The sequence below is a fragment of the Crocuta crocuta genome, unplaced genomic scaffold (assembly GCF_008692635.1).
Source record: "Crocuta crocuta isolate KB4526 unplaced genomic scaffold, BGI_CrCroc_1.0 scaffold197, whole genome shotgun sequence".
In the NCBI taxonomy this organism is placed as follows: Eukaryota; Metazoa; Chordata; class Mammalia; order Carnivora; family Hyaenidae; genus Crocuta; species Crocuta crocuta.
In genome coordinates, this window is record NW_027532002.1 from 7,220,924 (window position 1) to 7,245,782 (window position 24,859).

Consider the following 24,859-nt stretch of genomic DNA (forward strand, 5'->3'; position numbering starts at 1 on the left):
TGGGAGAAGTTCCAAAATTAGAACTTTCACTTCTTTGATTTAGACAGTGCTGTAGACACATGTTATAATCAATCACTTTTGAGGGGACTCAAGACATAAAACCAAATAATTATTTCCACCTGTGTAAGTTTCTTTATCACTAAAGCTGATTTTAATACCAAGGAGAAAACCAACACATAGGGCAGCAAATGTAACCTTTAATACTTCTACAGATTACCTGGGTGTCTTGTAAAATGCAGATTCATGGGGCCTCTGAGTGGCTCAGTCAGTCGAGCATCCAACTCTTGGTTTTGGCTCAGGTCATGATCCCAGGGTCGTGGGTTTGAGCACCGCCTTGGGGTCTGTGCTGAGTGTGAAGACGGCTCGAGCTTCTCTCTTTCTCTCTCTCTCTCCCCCCTCTGCTCTTCTCCTCACTCATACTCTCTCTCTCTATATATAAAATATAAACAAATATATACGTAAATATATAAATACATACATAAACAGATTCAGATTAAGCAGGCATGGGATAGACCCCAAATCCTGCATTTATAACAAGTTCCAAGCTGATACCAGCTTTGCGCAGTGGCAGTATCGTAGCCAATGAGGTTTATCCGAGGCGCGATTATTGCTAATTGAAAACTTTTCCCAAGCTGATACCAATGATGCATCAGCACACTTTGCATAACAAGTGTCCTCGGGCTTGGTTCACAACCCTGGGTGCAGGCCAGAAGATCATAGAAATCCCAATGTCGAGACAGCACCACAGAACAAGCCAATCAGAATCCATGTGAGCAGGAGACAAGCATCAGTATTTTATTTTATTTATTTTTATATATTTATTTTTTTTTTAAGTTTATTTATTTTGAGAGAGAGAAAGAGAGCAAGCAGGAGAGGGGTAGAGAGAGAGGGAGAGAGAGAGAGAATTCCAAGCAGGTTCCACCATATCAGCTTGGAGCCTGACGTGGGGCTCAAACGCACTATCTGTGAGATCATGACCTGAGCTGAAACCAAGAGTCAGGTGTTTAACCAACTGAGCCACCGAGGCACCCCCAAACATCAATATTTTTAAAAGTTCCAGGGGCACATGGGTGGCTCAGCTGATTAAGCGTCATACTTCAGCTCAGGTCATGATCTACTGTCTGTGAGTTTGAGCCCCGCATCGGGCTCTGTGCTGACAGTTCAGAGCCTGGAGCCTGCTTCCAATTCTGTGTCTCCCTTTCTCTCTCTGTTCCTCCCCTGCTCATGCTCATGCTCTGTCTCTCAAAAATAAACATTAAAAAAAAAAGTTCCAGGTGATTTCATTGTGCTGCTAACGTTTGGAATCCCTAACAGGAATGATAGAATTATAATGTCAAAAGGGTCAAGGAGGAACGGCAAGGGCTATTGTTGGCCCCATGATTTTGCCAGGGCTGTCTCTGGTGGTAAAGGAAAGAGAGAGAATCAAATTCTTGTCAAGGTCTTTCATAAGATCACGTAACCATAGCCATCACGATGTGAGAAAATAGAATAAAATCTAATATTAGCACAAAAATCTCTTAATCAACATGGGGCGAATCGTCTTTACATTTTGTCCATATTATGATTTTAAAAGTATATTTCTCGATGAATAAGCGTAAACACCAGGCACTTACTTTTGAGCCTTTCCCACCAGAGCAGCCAGCTGTCAGCGAGGCAGATGTTTGCCAGCAAATCCACTCTATCATTTCTCAATCAGAAAGAAGATTAGAAATGGGATTTTCAGCTCAGATGGGGTTGAAGGGTGATATTTATGCCAGAGAAATACTTCACGCCACAGCTAAAAAAAAATTGCTTTGGGGAAAAAAACCCCTCAACTTCTTATGTGTTATGAATATATGAAAGTGAAACCTTCATCTTGGACAGGAAGCGGTGGTATCGTAGGTGAAAGCATCAGCCTTCCACTTCCATTGGTGCGGCTGCAGAGAGACAAGAAATATTGTAGCTGGCTCTTTCTATTCAAGGATTTTATTCTCATCCACATACACACTCATTCCTCCGGGGTGAAACTGAAAAGGTGGCAAGTTAAATAAACCAACATGTTGATATTGGTTAATTCAGGTATGATGATTAATTTTATGTGTTAACTTGATTGGGCCATGGGGTGCCCCAGCATTTGATGAAAGATTACCCTACTGGGTGTTTCTGTGAGGGTGTTTTTGGATGAGGTTAACATTTTCATCAGTAGCCTGAGGAAAGTGGATGGTCCTCCCTCATGTGGGTGGGCTCCATCCAATCCGTTGAGTGACTAGAACTAAAAGTAGACCCCTCCCTTGAGTAAGAGAGAACTCTTGACAGCTTTCAGACTACATCAACTCTTTTGTTGATTTGAACTTGAGCTAAAGCACTGACTCATCATGGGTCTCAAGTCTATTGGCCTTTGGACGGTAAATAAACTATCAGTTCCCTTAAGTCTCTAGCTTGCTTACACACAACGCAGATCTGGGACTTGGCCTCTATAAGCATGCATCTCCATACATAAAAGAACTGGCATGAGCCAGTATATACTGGCATGAGCATCCATATCTATCTATCTATCTATCTACACACATATATATACATACATATATCCTATTGATTTTACTTCTCTGGAGAAACCCAACTAATAATTCATAAAGGTAATTTTTGGCACCTTTTGTATCACTCCACATTCTCTAATTTTTCTATAATGAGCATATATAATCATTGATTTTTAAATTATGCATTATGAAACAAGCAACAGGAAAGGTCATGCCCTCTTACATCACAAGGGTCTGTACTTCAGCTCAATGTTGCTTCTCAAAACTTCAGAACCTATAAACATTACCTGGAGATTTGTTAAGACTGGGTCCTACCCCTCAGAGGTTCTGACTCGGGAGGTCCGGGGTTCGGAACACAGTGTCTGTGTCTCTCCCAAGCCCCCGGATGTTGCTACTCCATGAACCCTGCTTTGAGCAGCAAGGTCTGTGATCATTGTAATAGAGATCACAGCCCCTGACTAAGCGACTGTCTTTTAATATCTTCCTATGTTTACTCCACCAGTTCAGCCCGTTAAAAAATTCTGCTGTGCTTTACAATTGTCTTTCCACCTGGCTTTCTCATGACATGAGAAGATTCTGGAGGGCAACAATGGTGTTTTGCCATTTTAGCATCTCCCCTCCCAAACCCAAGAATCTTTCCTGTAATAGAATTTCAAAAATGCTTGTAGAATCAATGGAGTGTTTATCTTTGTTCTGGCTTCCCAAGCCATGGAAAGGCGGCAGGCTGTTCTGAGTTTCCACACAAAAGGGCAGAAGCAGAGTTAACACAATAAGATGCTGTCTGATATTGTCTTCTGCCCCGTCCAAGGAATTTAATTTTCTATAAGCCCAGTTCCAATTCCCTCTGGGACAGTTATATCGAGAACCTTAATGCTTCAGTACCGTCTTGTGACATTAGGTCTTTCCTATTGAACGTTAATGATCTTGGGGGACGCTGAGTTTGCTCAATTTGTACATCTAGACATGTGAGCCCATGGAATTGTGTAGACAAAATGTTTCAGTGTTGAAATGCCTTTCTCAGTTTTGATCCAAATGTGTGATATTGGATAAAAATATCCTAGAGTTACACGTGGGTAATATTGACAGAACTTGACAAATAGTCAAATATGATGATCTGGCGAGTCATAGGGAAAAGTCTGAGCAGTATTACAACTTTCTACATTTTCATTTGGACTTGAGTCTTCATGTCCCCATTCTGGTACACTCTGTGTATCATACCGTAGTGACTAGCTTTCGTTTCTTAATGCTGTTTGCCAGCTTCTTTTATTATTGTTAGACCACGATCGCATTCACGCAGCACTTTTAAGGCATTCAGAGTGGAAATCTTTTGCCACCACTCACCTTCCTCTGCCCTCCCACTTTTCAAACTGTATCATTACCTTCTCTTTTTCAGAGCTTCCTGTCATAGCCTCATAATAGAAGTTGAGCTTCTTTGCATATGCATCTGCATGTCTTCATTAAGAGGAAGACGGCAAAGTGATTAATGAGTGTTATTTCTCATTTCACAAAAGGAATATGTCTATATTTTATACTTAAAGCACTGAAAGAAATAGTCCTAAGTTAGCTTAATATCAAATCATTTACTGCATGCATGTTACTTAAAATGTTTTTCTTAGAAAGTACGTACTTATGCTAACTGTAGGCATGTTGGAAGTAAAAGAGACATAAGTGAAATAAAAACCGTCCATATTCCCAGCAGCACGCATAAACACATTCATGCTGTAGTTGTGTTTGTCTCCCTGTGGGGATTAGCAGTTTTATCATCTGTTTTTTGCAGTATATGTTATGTAGGAGTATGAACATACATATGAAAAAAAACCTTGGTAGGACTTGTATCAAAAGTGCCTATCTATTGTTAGCCAATTTGACTATAAATTACATTTTTTTTAAAAAAGTGCCTATCTTTGAGTATTGAAATTACTGAGTACTTTTTTATTTTTTAACATTTATTTATTTTTGAGAGACAGAGAGACAACAGATGAGCAGGGGAGGGGCAGAGAGAGAGAGAGACAGGTACAGAATCCGGAGCAGGCTCCAGGCTCTGAGCTGTCAGCACAGCTCCTGATGCGGGGCTCGAACTCATGAACTGTGATATCATGACCTGAGCCAAAGTCAGATGCTTTAACCAACTGGGCCACCCAGGCACTCCACTATGAGTACTTTAACTTTTCTGTATTGTGTAATTTTTTAATTTTTTTTTAATGTTTTATTTATTTCTAGGAGAGAGAGAGAGAGAGACAGCGTGAGCAGGGAAGGGTCAGAGAGAGAGGGAGTCACAGACTGAAACAGGCTCCAGGCTCTGAGCTGGCAGTCAGCACAGAGCCCGACGCGGGGCTCGAACCCACGAACCGCGAGATCATGACCTAAGCGAAACTCAGACGCTTAACCGACTAAGCCACCCAGGCGCCCCTGTATTGTGTAATTTTTTAAATGATGATATTTTACTTTTACAATGGGAGACATTGTAAAAAAAAAAAAAAAAAGCTACCTTCATTTTGGAACAAAGTTGTATTAAAATTTCTCCCTGTCATTACATAGTCCTAATGTGATTTTTAATGGCTATCTAAAACCCCACTGTATGAATCTACAATAATTTAATTCATTACTCCTCTACTGACTGAAATTTAAATTGTGCCACATATTTTGCTTTTTTGATATATGCCGGGATAAAAATCCTTGCACGTAAATCTATGAATGCCTTTCTGTTTATTTTCTTAGGCTTGATTGCTCTAAGTTGAACATGTCAGTGGTAGGGCCACCAGCTGTAATTTTCTAGAAAGCACCAGACATAGTGTATTCTACATAAATGGTGCAAATTCAAAATACAATTTGAGCAGCGTCTGCTGGAGTAAATCAATGACTGAACACGGTCAACAGCTATGCAAATGTTTAATGGCCTTGATAAAAATTTGCCAAACTTCACCTTCTGGAAAAATCATCTCAATTTGTACTTATTCCAAAACTCACCCCACAGGTCTCGGAATTGAGAATTAGAGATTTTTTTAAAACTCAGATTTGTGAGGGAAAAAATGGCATCCCTTTGCTATTTTCATTTGTATCTGTTCGATTCAGAGTGAGATTCAAATTTTTACTTGGGTCTATTAATCATTTATATTTCTTCTTTTGCAGATTGCCTATTCACATTCTCTGCCAAAATGCCAATGAGAACCGAGTCAAAAGAGTTGCACCAGGAGTTCTAGGCGTGTGTGTGTTCTTCCTTCTTTCCCCCAATTATACTGCAGCAGTCACTCTTCGTGTCTCTGTATTACAAATTCGAACTCTTGGTTTGAGGGTCTTACCCAAGCTCCCACAGAATGGAGAGAAATTACATATATAATTTATTGTCAAGTTAGCTAACATACAGTGAATACAGTGTAGTCTTGCCTTTGAGAGTAGAGCCCTATAATTTATCACTTACATACAACACCCAGTGCTCATCCCAACAAGTACCTTCCTCAATGCCCATCACCCATTTTCCCCTTCCCTTAGCCCCCCACTCCCTTCCACCCTCAGTTTGTTCTCTGTATTTATAAGACTTTTATGGTTTGCCTCCCTCTCTGTTTGTAACTAGATATAGATATAGATATAGATTTAAATAGAAGTTTCTGATTTTCTTTGCTCACAATTCTTTCTTGTGCTTTGGGCCTTCCTTCTGTATTATTTTTCTTCTTCCTAAAGCGTATGCTTTTAAAGTTTCCTCATGACGATTTCTCAGCAGTCATCTCTCTCAATTTTTGCTTGTAAATGTTTTCCGTTTGTCTTTGCTTATGAGCAAAAATTTAGGTTTGTATAGAACACAAGCTGACAGTTAATTTCCTTCAGCACTTTGAATATATCATTTCATTGTGTTCTGACATGTTTTCTCGCCAAAAAGAAGTCCACTACCAATCTAACTATTATTTCTTTTTTGGCTGTATTCTCTTTTTTACTGCTTTTAAGAGTTTTTCCCTCATCTCTGTTTGGAGGTTTTGAAGTTTTCCTACAGTGTGCCTACATGTGATATTTCCTGTTCAAGATCAATGGCCTCATGAATCTGAGGAGCGATGTGTTTTTTTCATTTCTGGAAACTAGCTGTTAACTCTTTGAATATTACCTACTCAAAACCGTCAGTGATTTAGACATATGTTAAACCTCCCCATTCAATGCTTCTTAGCCTTCCTTTCATATTTTTCATTTATTTGTTTCCCTGTGCTCTCCTGTGGGTAATTTATCTTCCCCTTCATTAATTTTCTCTTGTGCTGGTTATCCATCAACTAAAGTATCAATTTATCTAATCTGCTGTTTATCAACTGAATTGAATATATAACTTGGATTTTTTTAATTTTTCATGTTTATCATCTCATTTCATTATTTTTCAAGCCTATTGGGCTGTTTCTCATAGCCTCTTGTTCCTTTAATATACTCTTGATACCCCCCTCATTCTTTTCATTGTGCTGGGCCTTTTCTCCTGCCCCTCCTAAATCCACTCTTCACCATATGCCACCCTGCTCTGTGCCCTGAGTAGTGGATCAACTGGATTGCACGGATGGGTTCCCTTGTCCAGAGAGATTCCTGCTTCTTTCCCAGGACTCGCAGACCTTTGTTTGCTATTCGGGCAGCATTCAGACCCCAAAGGGTTTCCATGCTTCTCCCAAGGGGCAGATGGCTTTTGCTTCTACTTTTGCTTTCCTCGGAAACAGTAAATCTTTGTTTGAATACTGATATGAGGAGAAAGATGTGCTGTCCTTCCTCTAAAGGCACATGGCTTTGCTCCCACCCTTCCTCCACAGCACTGGAGACCAAAGAGTTTGCTGCTTCTTCCCCAACCGCTTTAGGACCCTGCTTCTTATGAGATGAGCAGCAAGACACAGCAGCGACAACCTCCTCGTGTATCCTGTGTCCCCAAAAGGGACTCTCTCCAGTCTTTCTCAAGAGCACCCAGTGGAGACACTGGAGAGGAGCTTGGGGGTGGGTAAAACCCCCTTGTGTCTGGGTGGGTGGGGGGCTCCAGTTACTGTAGACTGGTATACTGGCATATATATTATATATATTATTTTTGAAACATCTTCTCCCCCACTCTATGAGAGCACCTCTTCCTCCCGTCCACTGTCAAAGGCAAAACAGTTCAGGCATCCTGACTCTCCTGGGGTTGGAGGGGCTTTCTCCCCGCTGTGAAATTCAGTTTCCAGCTTGCCATGTGGTCTCAGCTCTCGGATGAGTTCAGGAAAGTTGGGATTTTGCACATCGTTCAGTATTTTCGTATTAAGATGGGAGTGACATTCCCCTGCAGCTTGCTGTAGCCCAGGCAAGAGTGGGATTCCCAGGATTATCGGCGGCAGCAGCACCTTTCACTTCACAAACACTCTGGTTTGTGGGGTAAGTTACGCTGCAGCTCAAATAAATAAATACATAAATAAGGCCAGAGCTCAAAGCTGCAAGCACCAGGTAGATGCCTTCAGGCCAATGCCAGCTACAGAGCTCACTGCCCTCTTCTTTTGCTGGCCTGAGAGAATTTCTCTTTTTTTCCTGTAAGCTCAGGTATGCATTTAAAAAGATGTTCTTTTCTTTAAAAATAACTACTTTTTTTTGTGTTTTACTTATTTTTGAGAGACAGAGAGAAACAGAGCACAAAGCAAGGGAGGGGCAGAGAGAGAGACACAGAAGCCGAAGCAGGCTCCAGGCTCTGAGCTGTCAGCACAGAGCCCGATGTGCGGCTCAAACTCACGAACCATGAGATCATGACCTGAGCAGAAATTGGGCACTTAACCAACTGAGCCACCCAGGTGCACCCCCCCAAAAAAATATCCAGCATTTTTTAGGCAACAGGTAATGGAAAGTCTCTTCCAGAGAGCCAGTGAGTCCTAAAGCCAGAAACAAAAGTTGAAAGAAAAGTGTTTTATAATGCTAAAATTTTAATAACTTACTTTTTTTACTTATTAACATTAATGATTCTCGAAATTGTTGATGAGATGGCTGCAGAAATAAAAAAAAAGCAATGGTTAATGTGAAATTAATATTTTAAAAATGAAATCCATTAATGTAAAAGATTGACTTTACTAAGCTTTTCTTAAATACTCTTAAATACTCTAAAAGTTCAATTTATCTGGAGGGTGTTAACATGAATAATTTAAAATTCATTTTCCAACTGCAAGAGAAATAAAATTGATCTTGAGAGTTTTGCTGAATCCAAAAGCTTAGTTATTTTTAACAATTTTTTTTTGACAAATGATGAATGGGTGGTTACATGACGATAGCTAGATGGATAGACTGATACATAGATTGTTGTTATAGTATACAGATGTAAACTTTAGACATCAATCTTTTGATAACCAAAGGTGAGCCTGAGTTTAGAGGTCAGAGGATTCCTGAGCTGGAACGTTGATCAATGAGAGGGAACGAATCAACTAACAGAAATTGGCCAACTGCCTACAACACTTAGGCTACTCAGACAGCAGTGAGCCTGGCTCCTGGAGGGAAGGTACAGCTAAGACTTAACGATTTATATTAGCATGCCTCTCGAAAGGACTGAATTATTGCAGGAATTCCCCAAATAAGAAAACTTTTTTGAGCTCCGTTCAGGTGGGAATGTAATCCATACATATTAACCTGCTCCAGCCGACCCTACATCGGGTTTGGGTGATCTGCCTGACTAGATGGCTGTCTCCTTCCTCCTTCATCATTCCATGAGTCTTCCCCTGTGCACACCAAGTACTCAGTACCTTTACAGATAGAACTGATTGTTCTTTACAGTCAAAGATTAGGCATTGGGGGCTTCCTGCTAAGTCACCTAAGTTCCATTTGAAGGAACTATATGTGAGGGTATGCTTGGAAGCTTCAGTTGTAACTACTTCCTTCCTTAAAAATTGTGGATTTGATAGTCTGTTTTTGGCATTTGCCTACCTCCTCTCCGGCAGGCCAAATAACGGTTTCCCAAAAAGATGTCCTGTTCCTAAACCCTAACACCTGTGAATAGGTTAGTTTACATGGCAAAAGGGGCTTTGTGGATGTGATTAAAGTCCAATCTAATGGCTGAATGAATGAATGAATACTGAAATGAATACTGAATGAATGAATGAATGAATACTGAAAAATGAAGAATCTTAGCTGTGGTGAGAGAAATCCAACGAAGAAGAGGCAGGAGAGATTCAAACCAAGGTAGAGACTTGACCCATTGCTGCTGATTTTGAAGATGAAAGAAGCCATGAGAAAGCAAATGCAGAGGCCTCTAGTTGAGAGTGACCATGACCCACAGCCAGTAAGGAAATGAGGACTTTCGTCCTATTACCACATGGAACTGAATCTTGCCAACACCGGCATGAGCAAGGAAACACATTCTTCCCTTGATCCTTGAGAAAGAATGCACCCCGTAGACATCTTGATTTTAAGCTGGTGAGACCATATCAGACTTATCCACTGAAGTATGAAATAATATATATGTGTTGCTTAGAGCCATTAGATCTATGGTAATTTGTTACAGTAACACTAGAAAACTAACGCGCGTTTCCATTTTCATGTCTCTTATCGCCTACTGCATGCTTCCTTCAGTACTGACTCCATCCAGGCATTCTGGTGCCTTCATGGGTGCTGGTACTGGTCTAGGAAGCCCTACCACGGAGGTGAGCATAGAGCTAATTAAGCAGCGGCCCCTCCAAGTCCCTTAAAAGTTCCATCTGGGGTGGAGAGGGATGCTAAGAGAAAGAGTTTGTTTCTCCACTTGAGATGACAAACCAAAGCAGGGGACATGTAAATCTGCATGGGAGAGAACTTGCTTGAACATAAAGATGCCCCAGAAGAAGAAGAAAAGAAAAAAAAACACCAAAAAGATTTTAAAGGCATAGTTTAAGCACCCAGAACCAGCTATAACTGAAACAAAGAACCTCTAGACTTTGTGGTTACCTAACTTAAAAAAACAAAAATAAAGACAACCTTTTGTTTAAGTCTGGTTTTGTTCCCCGCCTCTACAAGGGGCTTGGCTGATAAATGTCAGTTTCCCTGGGTTGCGAGGAATACTTGTTGAGCTGATCATGATGGCCTTAGGCACAATGCCTGGAAAATTATAGGCCTCCAACACCAGTTTTATTTATCTTTCGGTCCCTCCCTAGGAAAGCCTCATGCTCTAGATAAATCCTCCACTCTCCTGTCTCCAATCTCAAACTGAGGATTCTGAAAGAAACATGTATCCACGGAAAACCTTCCATACGATGATAATGTTTATTGATGTGCTCATGAGTTACCTTTTCTCATTAAAACTATTAGGAATTGAGGGGCACCTGAGTGGCTCAGTTGGTTAAGCATCTGACTCTTAATTTTAGCTCACAGTTAGTGAGACTGAGCCCCATGTCGGGCTCTGTGCTGCTTGGGATTCTCTCTCTCTCTCTCTCTCTCTCTCTCTCTTCTGTCTGTCTCTTTCTCTCTCTCCTCTGCCCCTTCTCCCACTTATATGTGTACGCACTCTCTCTGTCTCTCAAAAGAAATAAATAAGCATTTATAAACAAAACTATTAGGAATAGAAACTGGAGAGATACTTTAGCTCCTAAGAGTGCATAGTGAATTTCAGGTCCTGTGATATAAATATGGAGAAAATATTTTGGGCTGGGCATCCTTTTATAGGTACACCTTAAATTATATTTCAGATAATTATCATCCCATCCATTCATAAGACTTGATCATGTATCCGTACCTTAAAAAAAAAACCCCAAAAACCTTTTAATTCCTACCGGAAAACAATTGATACAAGTGTGCTATTCTGCGCTGTTAGCAGAACACATTTGTTTTCCTGTCACATGATTTGTCATAATAGGTACACTGGAGACAATGGCCATGTGAGAGAGAGGAGCACATTTTTATTTTCCAAATCAAAGGATGGCTATCTTTAAAAGAGCAATATTGACATTCAAACTTGCTATTGGCCAGCTCCTTTTTGGCATGTAGTTTATACAGAAAAATAAAAATGCATTATTTAGAGACACACTGATCATTTTCTTAATTATGTCTCATGGCTGGATTTGGCTGCAGCAAGTTCTATGCTCTGAACTGTTTGTCTCTTGGCAAATACTTAGTTTGTGGAATTCGATTAAATGGCATCCCATAAGGCTTTAGAGCTTGTTTTCCTTACCCACAAGTTTCAGAAATATTAAAGTCTCTGACCTTACACTCGGTACACAGAAGACCCTTGATAAAAACCTCAGGGCTGAACTGAGGAGGATTCTGGGCAAATTCCACTCCCTCTGGGATTCCCCACCCTCTTTGCTTATTCATGACATGGTGCTCTTTCTTCTGGCAAGCTCAGCCCGAGAGCTCTGAGCTGGCTAATGCTGTATATTATTCCATTAGGCATGTATTATGTTGGATGATCTCCCCACAGAATAACCAAGCTCAATTAACAGGTTGTTCCTCTTACAGATCCGTGAAATCCCCTTGGGTGCTCCTCAGGGCTTTTTAGTTGCCAGGAGTGTGGCGGAAAGCCTGCAGGGGATGCGCGTAAGGTGGTGTCAGTCCGTTATTTCATGTGAAGAAGCGATACATATATAAGTAGTAGCAGGGCTCTGCAATCAAGAGTCAGAACTGGGAACCCGATCGACAGTTCATTATGCTCAGCACCCTTTCTCCTGATTGACAAACCTCATAAACAGTCATTTACAAAAAGAGAAATGTGGGTTTGTATCCATTAGAGAAATGGACCAGCTGAGTCACAGAGCAGTGCAAGTTGTTTTTGCCTGAGGTTAGATATTACAGCAAGTCTCTCAGATGCGTTCCGCGGAGCTGGGAAACAAAGGTACTGAAAGATACATATTTGTCAGGAATGAGGGTCTTTTTTCAAAGCATTCACTAAATATACAAAAGCCATTATAAAGTGGAGATAGGCAGATGTTGCTTAAATGAGCCATCAGATGAATAACTGGAGAAAATACAAACGATGCACGGTGGTGGAGGAGGGGCTAATATTTATAATATCCAAAATTAATTAAAGGAAGGGCAAGTCTCTGGGATCAAATAGAACAAATGTTTTACAACGGATATACATGTGAAGGGAGGTGTGATGATTAATTTTATGTGTCGATTTGAATGGGCTCTAGGGCGCCCAGATTAAACATTGTTCCTGGGTGCTCTGTGAGGGTGCTTCTGATGAGATTAGCATTTGACCTGGAGGCTTCCGTGACGAAGATGGCCCTCCCTGGTGTGACTGGGCGTCATCCAATCCACTGAGGGTCTGAACAGAACAAAACGGGGAGGAAGAAGAAATTTGCCCCTTTTTACTGTGAGATCTAAACCTAACTGACTCCATTTTAGAAAAGGCCTCCATCTTGAGGATGAACTAGGCCCGAACTCAGATCCAGGAAACCCCGCAGGAAGAACTAGGCAGCCTGCCCTTAGTTACTGCCCTAGCAACAGCAACAGCCAATCAGTTTAAAAGAGGCGCCTATGTCCCAAGACGTGCCTCTTGGCAGTTTGCGGTCAGGCCAGATGGGCCGAGCCAATCGGGTACTGACAGGACAGCCTGTTCTAAAAATCAACCTATCAGGGAGTGCCACGCTGGAAAGCCCCCAAATCCCACTGTAACCGCAATAAAAGCCTTGCGACCCTGAGTTCGGGGTTCCGTACCATCACAGCTGTGCCGTGTGCGTTGGAGACCCTGCTCGAGCTTGAATAAAGACCCTCACGTGTTTGCATCGGACTCGGCTCCTCGGTGGTCTTTGGGGTTCTCGCGATCTGGGCATAACATTACCTGTCTCACTGCTAAACTGGGGAATCTCATCTTCTTCTGCCCCTGGACTCGGATATACACCATCCTTTTCCCTGGTTTTCAGGCCTTTGGACCCGGACTGAATTACACCACCAGCTTTCCTGGATCTCCAACCTGCAGACAGCAGATCATGGAACTTCTCAGCCTCCATAATGGCATACGCGAATTCTTCCTAACAAATCTCTATATAGATCCTATCGGTTTTTCTTTCTCCGAAGAACCCTAATACAGAAGACATCTTAAAATCTTGTTTGAGGATTCCCTGTTCCCTAGAGTTGCTCTGGTAATGAAGACGGAAAAGATACATGTCAAGATATTGAAACAAGAGAAGAGCTTCATTAGATCAGTGGAACTCAACTGCTAAACATAAAGTGGCCGAGAAAGCACAAAGTGGCCAAGATTCAAGAGCTCAGAGAAGGCCCCCTACTCCATAAGGTTCTTTGCAGTACAACTACAGAGAACGGGCTTCAGCTGGAAGTCTGAGAGTGCCAGATTCATCGAGGTCAAATACAAGGATCAAAAGCTCACAATTCTTATCCCTGCCAGACAACTATGGAATAAGGACGAGGAGAGCTGTAAACCCAGCAAGTGTGCAGGCAGCATCAGAGGAAAGGGAGGAGCTTTTCGGGATCAAATGTGTCAAGCAGGCCCTGAAGAAAAGAAACAGAGCTGCAAATAATCACAGTCCCCTAAAGGACACAAAACCGAAGGAGAAAAGGCAGAAAAAGCCAGTGGTCATGTGCTAGTCTTAGTTACTCTTTAATATACTATCAGCTACTTAATAGTCTCTTCCTTCCTTTTAAGGGAAAGATAATATAACAATAAAATAGTTGTGTGTATTTTTTTAATTAATAGAAAATCATTGTGTTTAGACATTTTTATAAAAACAGACAGAAATCACTAATGAAGTGTTGCTTAAAATAACAATTACAAACATCATTTTTGAGAGGTATGCAAATGAAATGGTGAAACTTAGCGACAAAATACCCTGTACATGAATAATTTACAAGAGGTAATTTGATATGATGATACGTTTACAGGGACTGAATGATGGAATGCTCTTTCCAGATTCTTCTATAAGTTTAACATCAGTGAGGTGCCTTTACCAGAGGACAACCATATATTTTGAGTTAAGTACCTTTAAAAAACAACAGTGCTGGGGCACCTGGGTGGCTCAGTTGGTTAAGCGTCTGACTTCAGCTCGGGTCATGATCTCACAGTTCGTGAGCTCAAGCCCCACATCGGGCTCTGTGCTGACAGCTCAGAGCCTGGAGCCTGCTTCAGATTCTCTGTCTCCTTCTCTCTCTGCCTCTCTCCTGCTCGCTCGCTCGCTCTCTCTCTCTCAAACATAAATAAACATTAAAAAACAACAACAGTGCTGAACATACAATGAATAGACCACCTAGACTAAGTATTAAAGAAAGAAAACCAACAGGAAACAGGAAAAAGCCCACATTTTATTCCCTATGAGATAAGTTCCTTCTTACAGCCAACAGAATTACCTATGAAAATCAAGCCATGATTTGAGTTCATTCTTCTCCTGTTCTAACAATCACCAGGACTTTGATTTTTATCAAATAGATCAGAACACAAAGCTGGGTCTCCAAGTAGCAAAGAGTTCTTATCTTCAGAGACATGTAGATGAAATTACATGATGTCACATCTCCTTCAATATAATCCATAGGTAAGGGGAATGAGTAGGGATCATAGATGAAACAAGATTGGCTATGAGTCAATAAATGTGAAAACTGGGTTATGGCTGCTTGGGAGTTCATTATACTAGTCTCTCTATTTTTGCATATGTTTGAAATTCTCTAAGATGCAAAAGTTTTTTTTAAGAGCCATAGGATTAAAAGAAAAACCATAAATTAGGGAAAGACATTTGAAATGAGCCGGACAAAAGATGAGAATCCAAAATGTTTCAAGAACTTCTATAAATTGACAAAGGAAAGACAAAGAAACCAATGGAAAAAATGGATAAAAGCAATAATGGGCAATTTATGCAAAGAATAAAAAGTGGTGAACAAAATATCACAAGTGGTGAGTCTTATAAAGTAAGCAGGAAAAGGTAGATTAAAACGATGGTGGGATATTTCATATATCATGAGCAGGACCAAATGCCCCGCAGTCTAATGTTTTATTTGCTTAAATATTTATGGCACAACCAAAACACCACTCTCACCCCCATCTCAAGCAGCCCTGAGATTTTCCTTGACAGCAGGAAATTCCAAAGACTATTCAGAAATCTCAGTCATGCACCCTGATTTCACCAACCTGGAGAACCTCAAATGTCTATTTGTCTTCCACCCTGATCTAGGGTCACCACAACTCTACAAAGTGCAAACAACCACTCATGCACACCTGCAAGATATGTTGTTTAAAAATACTGATGCTGAGTCTGTCTTTTAACAAAAAGGTTCAAGTTATCCCTGCATCGGAGTCATGTTGCCTATAAAAATGTATTCTTTTTTCCAGGGCATATCATGGAAGATCACGTTACTGGATGTGTATCACAATTTCTTACTGACCTTCTTCTAATGAACATTTTGTTGACAATTCATCTATAAAGAGAAAAATCTTTCCCAAGTCCTCCACTGGAATTCTCATTACATTTCACTTACCAAGCCTGGGCTATATCCCCACTCGGAGAACAATCACTGGCAAAAAGGAAAGTGGTTGCCATGACTGATGAAGGGCAAGGATGACTCAACTCCTGGGCACATTGTTGCCCAAACTAAATTGAGATAGCGAACAGGAAGCATGACTGATGGACAAGCACGTAGTAATCTTGTCTGACATAAAGAAGTGTGATAGAGTTGACTGGGAGAATATCAGGAAATTAGGGAAGCTTTAGGCAACACGTACTAATCTACTAAGTCCACAATGTACCCCTCATGCCGGCCATCACCAATGACTATCCGGCACCAACTCTACACATTGTAGGTGCTCAATACACATTTTAGACTAACTGACTATAGAAGGTGGCAAACTGAGTAGGATTTAAACATGTAGAAATATTTATGGAGGATGGGTATCACACTGATATTAAGAAAGTCAAAAAGGAACAATATTTATTTTTCAGTAATGTAGGTAATAATGAAGCCCAGGTGTTTACCCTCACTGTGTGCTGATGGACAGGGTGTGTCCAGTAAGAAGAAGGTAACCACCGATCAGAAGAAGAAAAAGGTATGTGCCATTTGGGGACAATTCATAACCTCTTCCACTAATATTTACTGAGAATCTATTATACATTGGGCACTATTCTAGGCACTTCATTATACTAATGAACAAAAACAACAAAAATGTCCTGCTCTCAGGAGCTTATGTTTTAGCATAATAATGAGTGAATTACTCATATGAATGAGCAAACTGGTAAGTACTAGGGAAAATAAATAGAGCAGGCCAAAAGGAACCAGTAATCCCAGGTTGGGGGCTGTGGGATGGGTTAAATATGGCAGTCAAGGACATCTCAATGAGAAAGTAACAATTGAGAAAATCTTGAAGGAGGTGAAGGAAAGCCTTGAGAATACTTGTAGGAAGAGTTTTCCTAATATTAGACAGCCCATTTTCCCACTTTACATAGAGACTTTATTACAGGTACCTTCCTTGCCTCTAGCCCTCTAGAAAGATGGGTCTCCCAAATCTTCCTTGAGATATCACTGTATTTCAGGGAAGTGAGCCACTGCCACTCTTTGAAACAAATTTGGGGACCTCTGTAGGCCTATTTCCAATGTTCCCATTGGTATGAGTTTGATATTTCCTTGCCATTTCATATTTGAAACCAAACTGTAGCACTTGTATTTCAGTAATTAAGAATAAATCTCCTTAATTTAATTGTTGCTGGTTATTACCACATTAATAGGTCTTTTCTAGTTAATGTTCATTTGTGAGAACTCAGGGACAATGCCATGAGAATGATCCGTCCTTAACTAGTAAGCTGAATCAATGCACTACACTTAAGGTTTAAGTTATAAAGTCTATAAAAATTTAGAAAATATTTATGAAGTCATCATGGTTGTACCCTGCTCTAAGTGAGACTTTTCAGTTAAATAGGAAAGGAGAACAGTCTTGTTAGAGTTTTATACATCACAGTTGTGCCACTTAGTGGTTCGTATGACTTTGGTAAACTCAGTGAGTCTTAGTCTTATTTCTGTAAAATAAAGGGCTGGGTTGGCTGGTATGTGTGATCTCTTCCAGCTTGAAGATCCCTTCACTCTAAACAGTTCCATCAAGGAGCGCCTGGGTGGCTCAGTCCATTGGACATCCATTCAGCTCAGGTCATGATCTCACGGATTGTGGGTTTAAGCCCTGCATCAGGCTCTGTGTGGACAGCTCAGAGCCTGGAGCCTCCTTTGAATTCTGTGTCTCCCTGTCTCTCTGCCTCTCCGTGGCTCATGCTCTGTCTCTCTCTCTCAAAATAAATAAACATTAAAAATTGTTTCTAATAAATACGTAAATAAATAACTAGTTCCATCAAGCCATGCATAGATTCCACTTTCTGCTTCTTTGGAGGAGACCTTTATTGCAGCCCAAATTGCATTTTCGAAAGAGTTGCGTTAACAATTTTGAAATACCACACTTACCTTAAGTCTTAAGGTAGTGATCAATGGGACTTTTTCAAAAATACGAAATACAGATTAAATGTACATCACTCACTGTGAATCTCAGGTTAACAATGGTATATTTTATGTTAGAAAGTAAAATGCTCTACTTAAAAAAAAAAAAAAAAAAAAAGATTTTATTCCATCCGAAGCCACCATCAACATGACAGTTTTCCAATTCAACCATCCAAAGCACATCTGTCTGGAATAATTCCTCCTACCTGCCAGACCAGGTGGGTTCTGTGATTTCAGGATGCTGCAGGGATTTGGGTGTTAACTCTGACTCTTTCTTTAACCAGCTGTGGATCTTAGAAAAAGCACCGATGCTCTTTTGTGATCAGTTTCCTCTTCTGTGGGTTGAAGGAACTGAAGACAATGATGCCCAAGATCCGTTGCAGGTCTCAATTCTGTGACTCCTGGATAAAGAGGTCTGTTTACAGGAGGCTGCAGGAGGCCCTTCTCAACCAGCTCTGGGAGGGCTCCCTGTGCCCCACAGCCCAGCAGGAGAGCGAAACTCACAAATACTGAAGAGCCACCTAACAACTTAATGAGCTCTAATGTGGGCGGCTAGATTTTAATTTTCACTTATAGCACATTCCCTGGGGTAAAGTGTAATAAACAGTGGGATAATAAACACATAGGATATTTTGATGGCTGGAGGAGATCTCATTTGGAAGATCAGGTTTAAGTCACATGCCTTGGAAGTTTATACTACCACAGTAAAATAAAAGTTCCCAAAGGAATGTTTACACTTCGAGTTTAAATCTGCTGGAATGTCAAAGTCTCCCTGGAAGAGGTAAGCATCTGTAACATTTAAAATGGTAAAATCGCAAATACTACTACTACTAATCTCTTTTAAGTTTGAATAGAAACCAAAAGGAACCAGGAGAATTCCAGAGAACACCTTGATATTAAACTATTAACTCTATGGTCATGTGTAATATCAAATTGTAGCAGAGTTGGAAGAAATGCATACATCGGCCATACAAGCACACAGTCAGTCAACTCTATGTATGAGAAAATGGATCATGTATAGGATGCAGAGGAAGTCCTTTTTCCTCTTTGGCAAATTTTGATAGTAACGCTATCATATAAAGACCAGGCCACCCCATAAGGTAAAGTCAGCCTCTCTCCCTGAATTTTCAGGATTTAGCTACTCCCCACCCCACACATGTGCATCATAGCTATACACATTACTCTAGTTTTCTATGATCATGGACCAGATGTCCTTTAGATGCTTTGTTCACATCATCTAATGTAATCTCAATGGCCCAGAAAAGTAGCAATTGTTTGTTCTATTATATGATGGTAGAAACTGAGGTCCCAAGGTGTTATGTGCATGCTGTAATCTGCTTTCCTTCAAATGCCAAAGAACACTGAAGAAAGACAGCCCTTGACTACAGCCTTCCATTCATTCATTTATTCATTCATTTACCCATCCATTCATTCACATATACATTCATTTACTCATCCATTCATTCAGGAACATATTCTATTTTTAACACACTTCCTTCTATGGAAAGCTTCCTATAAAACCAGCCCAGGTCCCGTTTTTATTCAGTTCTCAGTGGAGATGGGAACTCAGAGAAATAGCTCAATTGTGTCTTTGCCTCCGTTATCTGATTACCCCTCCATCTTGCCTTTCCAGGTTAAATTATAAAATTTCCTTTCTGGTTCTCTTTGCAATCATTTTCAAATGACATTTTCTTTTTTAGGAGCAGAATTATAAGCAAGAAGAGGATTCTCATAGTGAAGAGTGAAACAGAAAGATTACCACGGCGTTTTTACATTAGCACTGTGACATTTCTAATAATCTACATAGAAGAATATTTTTTTTTAGCATTCTCCTAAGTGCCTCTTGAAAACCTCTGTGACATACTCCATAGCTACTGACTAATTTGTTCTGGCAGAAAAATGACTTCAGTATTACTGAAAATATGTTTTCTATCACCAGATCTTATTCAGGTCATTGAGTGGCTTTTCACTGGTGGAAGGGAGTAGAATTTACCTTCAGTGGAACATTAGTGAGAAGAGAGAGGGAAATAACATTTTGACCTACTCCAACATTAGCGAAATGCAAATCATAGTCAATTTTCCACGAGATGATATTTCAATAGTTTGCATTTCTGTAGTTAGGCATCGATCTGATTTTTTTTTTTTTTTTTACATGCAAGGTAAATGAAGAGTGCCTGGAGCCGACTGAATAAACAACTGTGAAAAACTAACTTTAAGCAGCTTTCAGCTCCGTGGCTGAGATAATGCCATTTCTCTAGAGAAGTTCTAAATATAGAGGAATAATGGATTGCAGTTTACCACAAGCTGTGTAGTTCCCTCCACCAGCAGGGGATGGGCATTGAATGCGGGAGGACTCTACAGTCCCACAGCAATTTTGGGGATTGATTAAGGATGCGCTAGCGACAGTTTCCAATGGGTGTGGAAAGGTGGGGGAGGAGTCTCATCTCATTCTTTTTTATCTTCCCATGCAGAAATGTGGGGAGCAGTGTAAACTGCGGATGTGGGCAATTGGGATGTTAAGTGGGAGAAAAGAAAACTCTACATTCTTCTTTTTGGAAATAAAAAGAGATAAAATTCAGCAATCATCAAGCCTTTCACTTGCCTACAATTTGTCAGCACAGTTAGGGGGCTGGCTCTTTTTCCATAGGTGAGATTACTTCCTGCTGACATCAAGGGGGGTATGGTGGCCAAATGTGTGAAAAAGAAAATTAAGCTTGAAAGGTGGCTTTTGTTTTGATGTTTGCTAGACGTCTTCTCTTGTGTTAAAATTAAATGTATGGGTCTAGTGGCAGCCATAGGATTTTCATGCTGAAAACGCAGAGCAGTGTTCTCTAGACAAATCCCTAGATGCATGAAATACTTGTCAGATTTGATAAAGAATTATGACTTCTTGGATTTTGTCTTTAGCTATGCAGCACAGAAAGATCTGAAAATTTAGCATTGCGCTCTGTGCAAGCTATGTCAGAGAGCGGTCACTTCCATACTAATGAAAAGCTCCCTGGTCAAAATCACACCAATAAATGCACGCTTAATTAGTTTACAGACATCTAAAGAAAAAACATTCAAAGCTTTTCTCATAGATGACCTTTCTAAGAGCTAGCTTACCCTCACATGCCTCAGGGCAAAATTTTAACCCAAATGAAATAAACTGAGATGCAGCTGCTTATTGAATAAGACTATTGTCTTTAGATAGGATTTTAACTTTTTTTTTTTCAGAGTTAGAACTTCATACTGGCTTCTGGAGGTGGCTTGGTGGTATAGCGGCTTAGATTTGTAATTTTCTAATTAAAATGTATCTTTCATATCAATGTTAGAGAAGTAAGTAACAAGCTTAATTCATGGCATTTAATCATTGAGATTTGTTTTGACATTTCTAGAACATGGAACCTAATACCGAGATGTGATCACTTTGCCACAGACTGGCAGGGAAGGTGACATGCCACAGGAGGATTTACAAACGGAGGAAAATGCAGACTAGACCAGTGGCGGAAGGAAAGCTAGAAAAGATCTCAAAGTGAAAAAAGAAAACTCAAAGTACGTAAGACGATTTTCAAAATGCTGCCCTCTGAGGTCTAGGAATAATCTTGTACACATTATCTAAACTTTCCTCCATCTCGTCGTGCTTTGTTGCTCTACAACCCTTTAGCCTCTTTAGAGTCAAGGGAAGAACAGGTTGAATGTAAAAATAACTTTTCTAACCAATAGCCAAAGGGCAAATGCTTGGTCCACTCTGCTGAGCACGTGGCCTCCTCTGGAGCCGTTAGCTCAGGGCTCATCACCCAGAGCTCAGAGCCTGACAGGACGCCCTAAGACTATCTGGAGATAGAGGATATTTAGGAACTGTCCTCTTCAGTTGCCTTGCACCCTATAAGAAATCCACCACCAAAATGCCATTTGTCAACTGGTCCCCTCAAGCCAGCCTACCTTCCCCGTCCCAGATGAGGGCGAACTGCTCATTGCTGACCTTGGTAAAGGGATGGGGTTTGGAAACAGAGAAGCAGAGTGGTGATGTCAACAATCTGATTTTTTATCTGAAGCTTTTGCAAAGAAAAGGATGGGGCGACTGGGTGGCTCAGTCGGTGAAGTGACTTCGGCTCAGGTCATGATCTCACTGGTGGTTCAGGGATTCAAGCCCCGCGTCAGGCTCTGTGCTGATGGTAGCTCAGAGCCTGGAGCCTGCTTCAGATTCTGTGTCTCCCTCTCTCTGCTCCTTCCCCACTCACCCTCTGTCTCTCTCTCTCAAAAATAAACATAAAAAAAAATTTTTTTTTAAGAAAAGAATAAGAGTTTCAGTATCAGATAGACATGCTTGAATCCAGATTCTGACACTCAGTGGCTCTCTGTGGACAAATTTTGAACATCTCTGTTCTTCAGCTTCTTCTGTTGTAGAATGGAGAATGAAATAACAACTATTTAGGGTTATAGGGACGTCCAAATGAGATCATGTGTGTAATATACTCAGCATGGCTTTTGGCCAATAGTAAAGGCTCAATATCTTTCTTATTCCTTTCTCTTCTCCTGTCCATGTCTTTCCTGCTGGCTCTGCAAAGAGATTTACTTTTTTGATAGTGGCTTTTTCTCTTAGGCTATTAAAATGTGTTTGTTTTCTCTGAAATGATGTAAACCAAGTTTAGATCATGACAATGGCACTTTATATATTGGTCAGGTGTGTACTGTTCTGTGATATCTGGAGTATAAGAAATGCCATACCTTTTCATATTTTTGAAAACGAATCCGATTTGAGCTCACATTTGCCGAGTTTGGGAAGAATTCCAAAAGCAGTCAGTTCAGAAGGTAGGGTATCCCTTTCTCATGTGGATCTGACAGACATGCTAGGGGCTTATTCCTTATATACAAATGGGAAGAGGCCTGATTCTCAAGAGTCACAATTTTCCCTGCCCTTATTGTTCCATCACTTACTCAGTGCAGCTGATTAGTGCTCCTCATTTGTCTGTTGGCATCCTGCCTCAGGCAGATTCCATAGACACCTCTCACGTAGTCCACACCACAGGCCACAGGAACATTCACAGAGGCTCCCAGGACTCCTTGCTGGGTTGAGACCCCTCCTGGCATCCATGTTGACATTCCTATACCAGAATATACGGCTTTAGAGCTTCTGTAACTGAAAAATCCACCACCTCCTTCCCACATATAACAGTCAGAATAAGCTAGGTTATGATGTGGTAACAAACAGGTCCCACATATAAGCAGCTTCAATCAACAGAAGTTTCTTTCCAAGCCTGCCTCTTTCTTGGTGGGGGGATGGGGGAGCTGGCATAAGAGTATACGTGGGGGCCCACGTGCCATGTGTCTAAATATTTAAACATTATAAAGGAAGATAACAAGCCATGAAAAGAAATACGCTCTACCCTCTTACCTAGGAAAAGATGTCATTGTAACAACCTGGGAAACCAGATTTGAACCTTGAATTCTGAGACTGCTTGAAGTTCTGTGCTGGAACAAGGTCGTATAAAGCTAGAAAGCCTTTTGGGCTGTCCTGTTCCTGCACAGCCCAGCCTGCACGTCCAGCTCTATAAGTCTGCTTCTTGGCCATCCCCTGGGTGCAGAATGCATTCGTGAAGGCTCTGACAGCAGGCTTGTAGTCATTTGGGTGAGGAATTCTAAGGGCCCTTGTTATGCCAACCACAGAAACAAATTTGCAAATACAGAATCCACAAGTAAGAGGATGGACTGCATTTCACTTGTTGTTTGCTCAGTTTTGTCAAAAATTTCCTGAAAGAAATTAACAACAGGTGCAGAGAAACAGGAAAGGTGAGGTTGTCATTCTTCCGACCATCATGGTGCAAAGAAGCCCAGAATTTAAGAATTCAGTGTTGAGTTCTTCTAAGAAAGAACTGTTTTACCGGTAGATCTCCGGGTAGGGTGGAGGCCAACAAATTAAGCACCGGCAATTTGCGTAGCTTTGTGCCGCCCAGGACACGCAGGGTGCAGTCAGCTCATGCACTCATACCCCTCATCTCACCTAGGTTTCACCAGCCTCCGGGGCGAGGAAGGTGGTTAGGGTGGATGGGGTAGGATGATTGTTACAGCCTCCATTTTCAGATGAGAAAATCAAGATTGAGAGAAAGGCTGTAGCCAGAGACAGAGGATAGAGAAGGAAGAGAGCTGAAAACTGGTCCTCCAGTGTGTTCTCTCTCTCCAACTGCTGTGGTGCTGTGTGTTCCTGCCATCTCAAAGTCAAGGGAGAGTCCTGTAAATCCACCGAAGTCAGCCACGCGGGAGGTTCTCAGCAGTTTAGCCTGACTGCCATGCATAAAACACACGGTTTTAGGTACTTGCTTAAGTATTCCTACCGAGGACTAGCCTTCCCCTGTCTTACCTGTGTTCCTTTATTGGGTGATTTTTCCTTAGTTCTTGAAGTTCTTGACAGCCCTCAAGAGGCTACAGAACCAGAAAAGTCACTGTTCTAGGTCAACTGCTTTGAATCACGCAATTAATCATAGGCAGAATACTAGTAAGTAGAGCACTTGGCCTAACCACTCTTTCCATTAGAGGAAAATAAAATAAAATCTGAATACAAGAAAAAAGAAGAGATGTCACACGCCGTTTCCCCTGCCTCCTTTGATCTCTGCTTATCGTCTGCAAAATTTTTGCCTTCAACAAACGAATGGCCTGCTCACCATGGGCCCGGCATTGTGCTAACAGCTCTACTTGCAATTTCATTAAATCCTCAGATCAGTCCTATAGGGCTGTCCTCTTTCCGTGTAAGAGAAGGAGAAGGCTTAGAGAGCTTAATTAACATGGCAAAGGTCACACGGCTACTGAGTGGTTGAGCTGGAATTAAAATCCCTACCAGTTTGGTCCTAAAGCCTCGCTGTGCCTTAATCAGACCTTGTTCTGAGCACATGGGCAGTTTCATCATAATATCGATATGTACCTTTCAGGACTGTTGTACAAATTAACGAAGTGATGTATATGAGAAGTGCTAGGCAAACCATGAAACCCAGCAAAAGCTTGCTGTGATTATTTCTCACGGGTTTCCA

General features: G+C 41.0%; 1 long non-coding RNA gene and 1 pseudogene across 5 annotated transcripts in view; one reads left to right on the forward strand and one right to left on the reverse strand.

Moving 5' to 3' along the window:
* Positions 1-205: 205 nt before the first annotated feature.
* LOC144240986 (uncharacterized) overlaps positions 206-24,859 on the reverse strand; it is a 57,480-nt gene continuing 32,826 nt past the window's right edge. For 2 of the 5 annotated variants that reach the window (XR_013337927.1, XR_013337922.1), the window contains 5 exons: positions 22,776-22,942; positions 18,062-18,256; positions 13,222-13,353; positions 8,420-8,468; positions 6,653-7,881 (listed from right to left, as the gene is read on the reverse strand). This is a non-coding gene — a long non-coding RNA (uncharacterized LOC144240986). Of the gene's footprint in view, positions 426-6,652; positions 7,882-8,419; positions 8,469-13,221; positions 13,354-18,061; positions 18,257-22,775; positions 22,943-24,859 lie in introns of those variants that run through there. The other 3 variants (XR_013337924.1, XR_013337925.1, XR_013337926.1) reach the window with 3 other exon arrangements.
* LOC144241035 (U4 spliceosomal RNA) lies at positions 554-635 on the forward strand (annotated as a pseudogene).